The sequence below is a fragment of the Sparus aurata genome, chromosome 11 (assembly GCF_900880675.1).
Source record: "Sparus aurata chromosome 11, fSpaAur1.1, whole genome shotgun sequence".
Lineage (NCBI taxonomy): Eukaryota > Metazoa > Chordata > Actinopteri > Spariformes > Sparidae > Sparus > Sparus aurata.
Window position 1 is genome coordinate 32,388,531 of NC_044197.1, and position 12,483 is coordinate 32,401,013.

A 12,483-nucleotide genomic window follows, 5' to 3' on the forward strand; every position below is an offset into this window, starting at 1 on the left:
CGACCCCATCACATAAGTGCAGTGTTTGTTTGATGTCACACACACAGTATCAAATGGAGTGCAAAGTCAGACTCAAGCAACACATTTCAGAAGGGAGTCGGGAGCTTTGAAATCATTCAATCAAGCTACATGAGTAACATAAATTGGCAGTAGCGTTAGCATTACGCAGCTAACGTTAGCCCCAATTGGGATCGGCAGCTGGCATGAAAACTGTATTTTTCGTTGTCAAATAATACGGATAACGTGACTACTCCAGTGACAGTTTTACCTGATGAAACATTTGCAGTTACTTTAGCTACCATTAATATAACATGTTAGCTAAACTAAACTGAAGCCTAACATCAAGCCTCTTCCACCTGCTAACATTAGCTTTTTGAGTTTTTTACTTATGGGAATTAATGCAAGATGACAAATTCAAATATTCTGCATTATTCACTTAACGTCAGTGGTTTCTTACCTACAATCCTTCGAAGTTGGTAGAGAAACAATTTGCAACAGAAACTTTGACGTCTTCCTTTATTTAAACTTACCTTCGACTGCTCTTCCAAGAGAATGTTTCAAAAAGGCGGCACTGCATTCAACCAATGAGAAGACATGGCTGATCTGATGACAAATCGAAATCTAAACTCAGGTGCGGACGGGGCAGACTCAATCAACAGACTTTCAGGGAGTCCATCATCCCAAAATAAACTTTCCACAACTCCACACCAACACTTTACCAAGAGACAACACCAAAGAGTGATTCTGGTAAAGCCCGGAAAGTGTACTTTATGCCCATTCTATTCCAAATTGTATAAAATTCAACTCTGGTCATCAAAACTCTGGGATTGTAACACTTTGGCATTTGCTGTGCACAACTCAAACACTGTCAGACACAGCAGTTTTAGGCAGGTATATTGATCATGAAATCAGAATCATCTTTTCTTGAATTATTCATTCATTCATTCATTCATTTATGTCACTTGTTTAATTCATTTAATATGTTAAAAAATATATATATTTTTTTCTCAATTGGGGGCCCCCCTTCTGTTGTTGTGATCTACTTTACACAATTGTTGCATTGAGTAGGCTACTGTATGTGTGTGTGTGTGTGTGTGTGTGTGTGTGAAAGTCATGGATATGGACCACATAATGAAGAGATGAATGTCACTAGTAACAGCAATATGCCAGACTGCGTCATGAGGAGAAACTTAATCAACTTAGTGATTTTAACCCATTAACGCCTTCTTGTAAATTTGGCATCAAGTACAATACATTAATTGTGTCTGTCCTTGTGCAAAGTGTCACTTTCTTTTCAGCATCGCTGTAGAAGCGTAAGATAACTAACCTAATAAAAACAACAAACACTCAATTCTGGGACTTGTTGCGTTAGGAGAAACTGTATAAACGTTGTGAAACGCTGTCTGTATATATATTTTCTATAGAGTAGGGCATATAATGTCAGCCACTGTATACTTATCGTATGTATCCATTTGGGAATCTCAGACCGCTAATCGGGCTGGCCAGGTCATAAGAACTATCATTATGATTAATAGGGGATGAAGTATGGGTAGGTTAAATAATTCATCTTTAATGAGGAACATCTTAACGTTAAAAAGTGATAAATTTCACATCATTACAATATGTTTTCTTTCAATCTTCCTGACCGCCAGAGGGCGGTTCTTCAGCACTGGATATCTCCATCTCGCATATGTGCAGGTCAAGTTATTATACCAACAAAGTCACCTGTGACCATGCGATGACGTAGGGTGCACGCCCCAGTATAAAACCCCCATGTCATCACTAAATCAGTTCCTTCTATCTTCTCGCGATTGTGGAAAAATCTGATAGCTGGTCAGTTGGCTCATCGCTGGTAGTCTCTTAACCTGAGGGTTGGACGTAGTTATTTCGTCCACCAGAGACTGCGGCAAGCCACTTATTCTTTCAAGAATTATCTGTTTCATCGGACGAACAGCGGTGATCTCGCCAATAAGATTCGTACTGTATTACTGCTGACAGGTAAGTAAGCTAAGTTGCTTTAGTTGTTAGCCGATAGCCGATGCTAAGAGCCGACGGCTCGCTGGGCTTGTATTTGTTTTGAACACGGTGTTTTTTCGCCACATGTTATGTTATACGCTACATTGCTTGACTCTCTGTTTTCGGTGGGTCGTAGCGGCAGTAGCACGGCATTAGGCTGGACAGTCAGGAATCTTACTTTATGTTGTCGGGCAGTGCTAAGTGCACTGACTCATTGAAATAAATGTTTTTGGGTTTTTTTCCAAGTCATGCTCCGGTACGGACGCGTTTGAACCTTATTGTTGTCTAGGGGTGCAGCACAGTGTTTCTGCTGGGACTGTCTTGATAACTGTGCAGCATAGTATTGACTGTATTATTCTTTCGTTCGCTTTTTCTGGAAACTGTCCCACTTAATGACATGTCTAGCTCTCCTATTTGTAACTCTTTTATGGCCCCCCTCCAAACGGAGGACGGCCACGATCAGTGTTTGGCCTGTCTCGGGGTTGAGCACCTAGGACAGGTGTGTCTGACAACCCATGCATGAACTGTAGGTTTATGCCACTATCGGTCAGAAGAGCTAGACTGGCAGCAGTGGAAGGGGATGCTCCATTGCTACCCGCTAGCGGGGGCACAGACCCAAGGGCACCTAGGGGACGTGGACACAGATGCAGTATCGCCTCACATGGACCTCCGGGGAAAGTTAAGAAGGTTGACACTTTGGCTCGCAAAGTGGACACTCTTTCATCGCAGTTTGCCCAGATTAAGGAGCTTCTGCTCAATCTGCAGCCTGACGATAGGGGATCAGCTCCCTGTGGTGACTCCGCCACAATTCAATTCAATTCAATTCAAACAACTTTATTTATCCCCACAGGGCAATTCAGTTTGAAGCCTCAGTCACATAGAAACAAGAAACAACAACAAAAACAAAGACACATACAGCATCCACTCTGTCAGTACTGCAGGTTGGCAGAGGCAACCAGAGCTAGCAGCATGTAACAATAGGAAATAAGGGGCTCGCCTTGTTGGGACATTGATGTGCTGTAAACTGCAGCTTCCTGCAGTTTGTTTGATGATAAGGTGGAAGGACAGGACAAGGATAAAGAGCCCAAAGTGTTTGGTTGATGATGAGGGGGAAGGACAGGACAAGGATAAAGAATCAGTCTTTCGAGCCTCTGATGCTTTGTCCCAAGGGTCATATGGGTCATTGCGTGGATCAGAAGCTGGCCATGCCACACTGAAACCAGCAATTTGGATGGCTTTGGTATGCCTTGGGCTGGATGATGCTCCCGTCACAACAGCTTTTTTTAGGCAGATGCCACAGCCTGCAGTTTTTTCAGTCCCGCCCTCGAAACCCTATATTGAAGAGCTCCACGCTGCTGGGCTGATCCGAAACTGTTGTCTCATCACACCAGTGATAGCAGGAACTAGGCGGCCATGCAGGAGGCAGGCAGCTATGGGTTGGATCGTATGGCTCCAGCCGATCCTACCATTGCCTCTTTGATAGTCTCACCCAATGAGGCTCTCAGACCTGATGCCCGCTGTCCCCGTCCTCAGTGCCGGTTGACTGATGATTTCCTGGTTAGGGCTTATAATATAGCGGCATGCAGGGGCCGGATTGGTAACTCCTTTTCCCATCTTATCCTGGGCCTGTCTCAGGACCTGCAGGAATCTGGTGTGGACTGCTCTGCCCAGACCCTCAGTGATGTATCCCTTCAGACTTTTGAATTATTGTCTAGGGAACTCGGAAGATTGACCTGAGGCTCAAAGGGCCAGTGTCGGGCACTTCACTCAGCACCACATCAGCTACTGGGAGAGGGAGACCACAGACCCTTGGGTGGCACTGGGTCTCCTTTCCTTACGGCCCCTTCAAATCTGGGTCAACACACTTCACTTGGATCCCAAGTGGCACAGAGGCAGAAACGTCAAGGTATCCAGCCCTTGTTGTCGAGCCCTGAAGCCTTGGAGGAGGAGGGGGTATCCGGTCGGGGGGTTCCCCAGGAGTGATCCCTGCCCGCCGAGAGGTTGTGGAGACGGATGCCTCTCTATTAGGTTGGGTTGCTGTCTGGCAGCACAGGACCATCAAGGGCAGATGGAGCGCACAGCACAGGTGGGAACAAGGGGGGGCATGTTGTCGTCTGCACAGACAGCACCTCAGCAGTATACCACATATATCATCAGGGTGGCACCAGGTCCAAGCTGGGTCTGCGGGTGTCAGAGCAGCTCCTTACGAGGGCATATCTCCACTTCCTAAGCCTCAGTGCCGTGCACCTCCCAGGAGTACAGAACAGTGTAGCGGATGTCAACTCCCGCCATGGCCGGCACAGGGCGACTGGAGACTCCACCCAGAGGTGGTGGAAATGATTTGGAGCCGATATGGCAGAACAGAGGTGGAAGTTTTTGCCTCAGAAACATCCACACATTGTCCCCTTTGGTACTCACTGATGGAGGGGACCAGCCCTCTGGGACAGGATGCCTTGGCTCATGCTTGGCCAGCCTGCCTTCTATATGCCTTTCCTCCAATTCCGCTCATTCGTGCGATGCTGGAAAGAGTGCAACTGAATGGCCACAGACTGCCACTGGTGGCTCCCAACTGGTCAGGGCGGCAATGGTTTCCGCCGCTGCTGAAACTACTCCAGGGGGAGCCATGGCGCCTCCCAAGGAGACCGGACCTTCTCTCTCAGCTGGAGGGATGCATATTGCATCTGAATCCGGATCGCCTTCAGCTTTGGATCTGGCCATTGGGAGCCAGGAACCATTCCTGGCATCCTGTGACCAGTCAGTAATCGATACGGTGTTAAGTTCCAGGGCTCCCTCCACTAGATCACGCTATGCTAATCTATGCTTTTTTGCCACTGGTGCCAGACACAGGGTGAAGAGCCGGAGAACTGCTCAGTGGCCATCATTCTGCATTTCCTGCAGTCATTATGCGCATTATTGGACGCAGGCAGATGTGCAGAGGTATATGCAGCGGCCATTTCGGCAGGGCATGCCAGAGTGAAAAAACAGTGGGGTCACACTATCTATTAGTTTTTGAAGGGGGCACAGAGGCGTAGGCCCTCAAGGGTCACTGTAGTGCAGTCAGAAGACTTGACATTGGTTTTGAGGTCAGTGTGTTGGCCTCCGTTCAAACCCATAGGAGAGGTAGAGCATTAGGTAGAATGCAGGTGGCTGTCTGCCAAAACTGCGTTTCTGCTGGCAATCACATTGGCAAAGCGAGTAGGTGAACTCCACTACGGTTCTATGAATTCTGGATTACCGCCAGAGCTGTCTGTCAATCCGAATCTGGGCGAGAAGATTCTGTAGGAACAGATTACGTGATGACGTGGGGGGTTTTATACTGGGACGTGAGCTCTACGTCATCGCATGGTCACATGTGACTTTGTTTGTATGATATCCTGACCTGCACGTATACGAGATGGAGATATCCAGTGCTGAAGCACCGCTCTCTGGCAGTCATCCAGAATTCATAGAACCGTAGTTACATTCGTAACTCAAGATATCAGCCTTAAGGTGAAACTTTTCATGCCATTACATCATTTTTTTTCTTTGTGTGGCAGCAATATGCCTCTTTACTTTTCATCTCAACCATATTAACAACTTTCTTTAATAATATCTTCTAATACTGTGGATATACCACTAAGTACCATGGTAGATTCCACATAGTTTTTGTGTGTAAAATCACTATAGTAAACTTGACTGCTGTCAGGCACACATAGTGCATTGGAGACACGGTGGCTGCCACACACTCAACTCAACTCAACTTTATTTATAAAGCACTTTAAAGCTAGGGTCTACGATTAGAAAGATCTATCATTATTATTAACGTCTGTTAGACGGTGGTTATGGCCTTATAGTACGACCTACACAATGTGAAGAGCAAAAGGAATGAAAAAATCCATTCTCTCTAGCGGCTGCAGGCCTGCGGAGAAATTGACCAATAGGAGCCATGCAGCCTACAAGTGGTTTGTAACCACTCTGAGCTGCTCAGCCACAGACACATGAACCCATGAATTCAGCGCCTGCTTGCTCCCCCACCCCCCCACCCCTGGCTGGTCTGCCATTGAAAGCCCCACCAGGATTCAGAGAAGCACAGTACAGAAGCACAGAATGTGTTGCTGCCGTTATTACTGGTACCGGTGCCAGGCTGCAGCCTGAGCGGGGTCGCTTTGCACACCGCGGCTCTGCCGAGCTCCAGAACCCAACTCTTCCTGCTTTATGTTGAACAGGTAATCTTTGGTTTTATTGTGAAAGTTGTGGCTGTGAATCCATCATTTTTGTCCACATTCAAAGCTGGCGCCATGATTGGTTTTCTGCTGGCAGGCTTGTTGCTCTGCTCTGCTCTGCTCTGCTGAAGGGGGTGTGTCAGGAGGCTCAGAGGGGAGGGCCATACGAGCTTGAAGGGGAGGGGTGTGTGGCTTTTTTTCAAATTTTACTCATCGTCTTTCAGATCGTAGACCATAGCTTTAAGCATCTATAGTGCTGTACATGAAAAGAAACAGAATATAAAACATAAAAACATAGACAAAATAAAAAACAATAAAACAATAACAATGTTAAAACAAGAGCAGAGTCTCATGCTGTGTTGAAAGTTGAAGAATAAAGATGGGTTTTAAGATGATTTTTTAAAATAGATAGTGAGGGGGCTTGTCTGATATGGACGCTCCATAGTTTGGGACCAGAAATGGAAAAAGCTCTTTCCCCGCTGAGCTTCTGCTTAGACCTTGGTACCTCCAGGAGCAGCTGGTCAGCCGCCCTGAGACACCGGGCAGGAGCGTAGGGATGGAGCAGGTCAGAGAGGTAAGGTGGGGCGAGACCATTTAAAGATTTAAAAACAAATAAAAGAATCTTAAAATGAACTCTAAAGTGCACAGGCAGCCAGTGGAGGGAGGCCAGAATGGGATTAACGTGCTCCCTCTTACCTGCTCCAGTTAAGAGGTGAGCAGCAGCGTTCTGGACAAACTGGAGCCATGTGAGGGAGGACTGGCTGACTGAAGTAAAGTGCATTGAAGTAATCCAGCCGAGATGTAATGAAGGCGTGGATTACACAACCATATACACACACACACACACACACACACACACACTCACAACCTCATTCTTTTCCAGTCAACTCAACCAGTGCATGTTCAACACCTGAATTGTATACATTTAATGGAGCCTGTAAATAAAGTCCTTTTACACAATCGTTAAACTCCATATCCTCATTGTTAGTCCCAATCAATATGCAGACTGAGTTCATCGTGACAGAACTTAGACAATAGAGAGTGTTAACTATCAAACTTTCACTTTCAAATGGCATTACAATGTGGGGGGATGCCACTGATAGAGGGGATCACTCAGGCGAATGTATAGCAGTCAGTCTAATTGCTGTAAAGACATAAATACTGCTATGGCACTTGTGATGCTGTGTGATGCTGTATGATGGATGCACATGGACTTGTACTGTCCCAACACTGCTGGAGGACAACGCAAATTCAAGATTTAACAATTTCTTTGTAACCCTTATCTCACCCACAAATATTTTTTTTGTTGTTTTCCTATTGCTTGTGGCCATGTAACACTAAAGAACCATTGATCGGCAGCTCATTGGTGGTTTAATGCACAAATTTCCAGTTGATTTGGGATTTCTAAAAGGAAATTGCACATTGTTGGGTGTATGACATAATCAATTGGTTTATGTATGCATACAGATGTAGTGTGGATTCTCCCAAGGGTTTTAGCTTCTGGAACTCATCCCTTTAAGATGTCTCATCTCCTCCTAAGTCACGATGATGTTATAGATGGTGTTGTAGTTGGGTTGTAGTTGGTTGGGGGTGTGTAGGAGAGCTGTCATAAGTAGGGGCGAGCCGATTACTCGGCTGAAACGACTACAGACCTGCCAACCTTGTCAAAATATTTTGAGTACCACTTGTGTCGTGCGGCTTTTTTTCGCAGACTTTTGCAACTCCATTGCTTTGCACATTTTTTTGCCCTCCACATGGCGTCGACAGTCTGCAAAACACACACACACACACACACACACTTGTTCATAGTTCTTATTTTGACTAGTTAAGTGATAGACATTTTTTACAATTTGACCTGACTCCAAAATATCATGTGCACTGCACTGGACATTTTAATATTGAACAGTAAAACTAAAAAGTTGCACTAGCTTTCATTATATGATATGTGTGCTTATACAAGCTGATAGCCACAAGTTAACTGCATTGATTATTTCAATACTTATTTAATCAAAATTAATCAAAAATTATTTTAATATATATTTAATTAAAATGGTAATAATTTATTTTGTATATTGCAATAGGTGTTTTTGTTTTCAAGAATGTAATAATTAAATTGGCTTACAGCACATATGCACACATCACCGGGCTAATTTATATATTATCTGCATATATTGCACACTGTGCAAAATGCATGATGAGGAACTTTAGAGGGTCACAAGCATGGCCACTGTTCTTGATATTTATTCAAAAACTTCTGGGGGACATGGACCCTCTTCTTTTTGGCAGGTCTGCTGCCCTGTCCCTCCCTGTCTTCATCTCCCTCATCTGCCATGGCAGTGGTTGCAAAACTTGCTGCAAAAGATTTGTTGGCTACATGTTTAAACTGTATAAATAATCACATTCCTCCTTATATACAGGCCTACTCTATCTGCAATGGATATACATAAAGGCTAAAATACACACACACACACACACACACACACACACACACACACACACACACAGATGCACCGCTGCCTCTTCTTTCTCTTTTTTCTTTGACGATGCATTGGGGTCATTAGGGGAACATGATCGATAGATTTGCTAAGAAAAAACACCTCGCAAATCTTTTTTCTTTTTCTTTTTTCACTTAGACTTCGGCTCGAATGTTTCCACAGTGAAAGTAACGTTACGTGTAACGATTCACATTTACCAAAAGCTGGCAGGTCCGCTGACACACACACACACACACACACACACACACTCTTTACCTTTTTAAGCGCCAACTGCAGTGAGTGGGGAACGGAGGCAGTGTTGCCAGATCGGATTGACAGTTTCTAGCCCAATCAGATTTTAGAACCCGTCCAATCCACTAAAGACCAGCCCAAATCACGAGGTTGCCAGACACCCTTGTGTGTGTGTGTGGGGGGGAGCCGCTTCTCGCAGTTGGTGGGGGGGGGGGGAGGAGAGAGAGAGAGAGGGAGAGAGAGTTATGCTCCTCGCCGTTAGCCGGGGTTGGCGCTTTTCTGTTCTATTTAACTTGCTCCTCCGGCGCTCCTGATGGGCTCCCGCAATTCAGAATGCTGTTTTCACAATATTAAAAACTCGGACAAAAGCAGACAAATTTTATTCACCTGCCCAATGTATTTTTTTCCCGCCTGGCATCAACAAAAGTAGCCCAATTGGGCGGAAAACCGCCCAATCTGGCAACACTGAACGGAGAACGGAGAGGGAGGCAGAGGGCAGGAGGAGGCAGGGAGGAGGGGGGCAGGGATGTTACGCTATAGGTTCGGTAGATTCGTTATTCTCCGCTTTTCTACAATGATTGGCTGAAACTGCTTTACCACGCTGCTGCATCGTGTTGTTAGACATGAGTACCGCACATGCGCATTTGCCACAGAACTCACATGTCCGCGACTTTTTGCGTAGTTTAGAGGGGCGAGTCGTACCAGCGTATTTAGATGTCAAATTGCGTACTTGCTACGCAAAATGCGTACAGGTTGGCAGGTCTGCGACTATCCGGTAAAGATTATGTACTTTTTACAAGCGTAAAATCATATGAGTATCATATGGGCAAAACATGTTTGTACTAAGGAAAATCATCAGCTGTCAACATCATTCTGTATAATCTACTCCCAGAGTCCCACTTCTTCCATCATTGTGCTCCTTTCCTGGGGTCCAATTTATATGCATAAAACAGTTCCTAAAAGATGCATAGGTCACTTCCATGCAAAAGTTGTGATCCATAGAAAAAGCTTGACAGGAGAATGTGCACACCTGTAAGTAAACTCTCACCCACGTACAGATATTTTGGAGGCAAGGGGAATTGGTGACACAAACAGTAACGTTGTGAATTGAAGCAGATTGTAGTAATTAAATGTGAGCGGCAACACATCTCACAATTGACTTAATTTCATGTCAAACATTAATTATGGATCCACATTATCATAAATATTCAAACCAGCAGTGTCACTTGCACTTGAAGTGAAGCATAACTATTCCATAAACACCATTTAAATATAACAGATAAAAGCTAAGTCAAATCTGAAATTGATATTTCCTCAGAAGTGGCTCAGCATCACATTCCCACCAACGTCGACATACGAGAATGTGACACAGCATTTGTAAATAGAATAGAATAGAATAGAATTACTTTATTGAAGTTACGGTTATTTTTAAGTTTAATTCATTAAGGTTAATTCAAGTGTAGAATGGGGCAAACTGGTGCTAGGGAGAGCAACTGACCTGTCTCTGGGACTCTCCCCTTTGGGGACATGCTTGACAACCCCTCGCCCCTGACTCTGAAGGGACTGGCATTGAGAGGCAATACATTTTTTGCTTCAAACTTACAGTGAGACCACTTTTTCTTCATTTCAGGCACATTCTTCTCTGCCATGCTGATTTGGTTTACCGCAGCAGGAAAATGTTGCCACTCACTCCATCTCCACTCTTATTTGTCACCCTGCTGTTGTGGCCACTAACACTCTTTTCTCACCTCCACATTACCAACAAGTTCACTTCAATGTGAGAAATGTTAATTTTTTTTGTCATTTTGTCAGTAGTTGCCATGATTCAACTGTCACTGATTGAAAACTTTATATGCATCGATATTCACGAACCTTATGAATGCAGAGTGCTTTGCATTGATCATTTTTGGTTGAATGGGGGTGTGTAGAAGGCGGGATATGAGGCTGATCCACATGCGCACATTTCAAGATGGACCATGATTAATAAAGGAAATATTGACTGCAGGTATGCACTGGCACAGTTTTCTTAATAAGATTTTAATTTGGCACATGCCATTTTTGGCTTTTAGGCACACGTACAGAATGTTTTATGAATGAGATCCCTAAGCATATGTCTCATCCCATTTTTTTTGCAAGTCAACATTGCTAACATTTCCACAAGTCATAGGAGCAAATCTATAATGTAGGTAAAATAATACCATTCAGTTTGACTGTAACTGTTATGTTTGTGAGTCTATTAATATTTCCTACCTTTTTATTATATTTTTTAAATTCTTACTATTATTGTTTATTGTTAAATTTAACTGTCTTTTGGCTGCTGTGACACACAAATTTCCCTGTTTGCGAGACTAATGAAGGAATTCTGATTCTGACTGATTTGTTATATCTTCTAGCATATATCTGATGCTGTTGGATTGTTATTACTGCTGCATTAATGTGTATATTGCATTTTACTGCTGTGGATGTTTAAGGTTGAACTTTTTTTAACTACATTATATACGGCGAACTGATTTAATATACAGCAATGCATTATATTCTATAAGATCATTATTATATATGTATGTTGTGTGCTGTCCTGTGACAATTAGGTATGTGTAAACAGACATTTTTCATATTTGTGATGATGCAGTTTATCTTTTAAAAACCCCAGAGGATTTTTAAAGAGTTTATTTACCTTAAAAAGAATAACTATCTCAACACATTTTATCCTTCAGTTTATCAGAAACACTGAAAATCAACAAATCTGGATTCATGTTTTTTCAATGGACAGGACAGTGGTGAAACATTGTAACCTGAAAAGTAACTAGTATCTAAAGCTGTCAGACAAATAAAAGGTTAAATATTTGCCTTTGAGAAGTTGTTCAGTAAGAGCATAAAGTAGTCATCATAACAGGTCTGATGGTTCAATAAGCACATAAAACGCTCCAATTCTTACAGAAACTTAAGAAGGCTAAATTCCAGAGCCAGATTCTACTCAACCTTTCCAGGGGAGCAGGACAGGAAGGCTCTACAGCAAAAATCAAGGAAGAATTATGAAATGAAAAACAATCTGAGCAAGTCAACAATATCAGGCAGGCATGACGCTCCACTTCTGAAATGCTCCGGGTGTCGCAGCGTGCAGGACAGAGGAAAACAGTGTTGCACAAGGCAAGTCATAGGGCATTCCTGGTTGAATCAGGGCATCATTATGGCTGCGACTTAACTACTTCCACGTAGTTTCACTCAGTTAGGAACAAGCAAAAAAGACTATTCCATAGCAACCTCAAACCTTGTGACTTGTCCTGCATTCTGCTTCAACATTGCATTGTACCTCTCTGGAAAGCATGCCCTGCCCCTTGGACACATACAACAACAAGACACACCCAATTGTGATTTGGGTAGGGCACCCTCCTTGTGTACAACAGTAGCAGGCCTCACTCCTGCAACAGCAAGCAAGTGCCACACACTGCTGGAACATTGGGAGTCATCCCCTCAAAATAAAGGCCCTAAGTTTCACAACACATGCACATCCTGCATTATCAAATCCAGCATGTCTGGCC

The 12,483-nt window shown here is 43.8% G+C and overlaps 1 protein-coding gene across 17 annotated transcripts in view; it reads right to left on the reverse strand.

Annotated features, from left to right (window-relative positions):
* Positions 1-12,483, reverse strand: part of LOC115591711 (receptor-type tyrosine-protein phosphatase F-like) — a 309,359-nt gene that overhangs the window by 63,629 nt on the left and 233,247 nt on the right. The gene's annotated exons all lie outside the window — the stretch shown is intronic.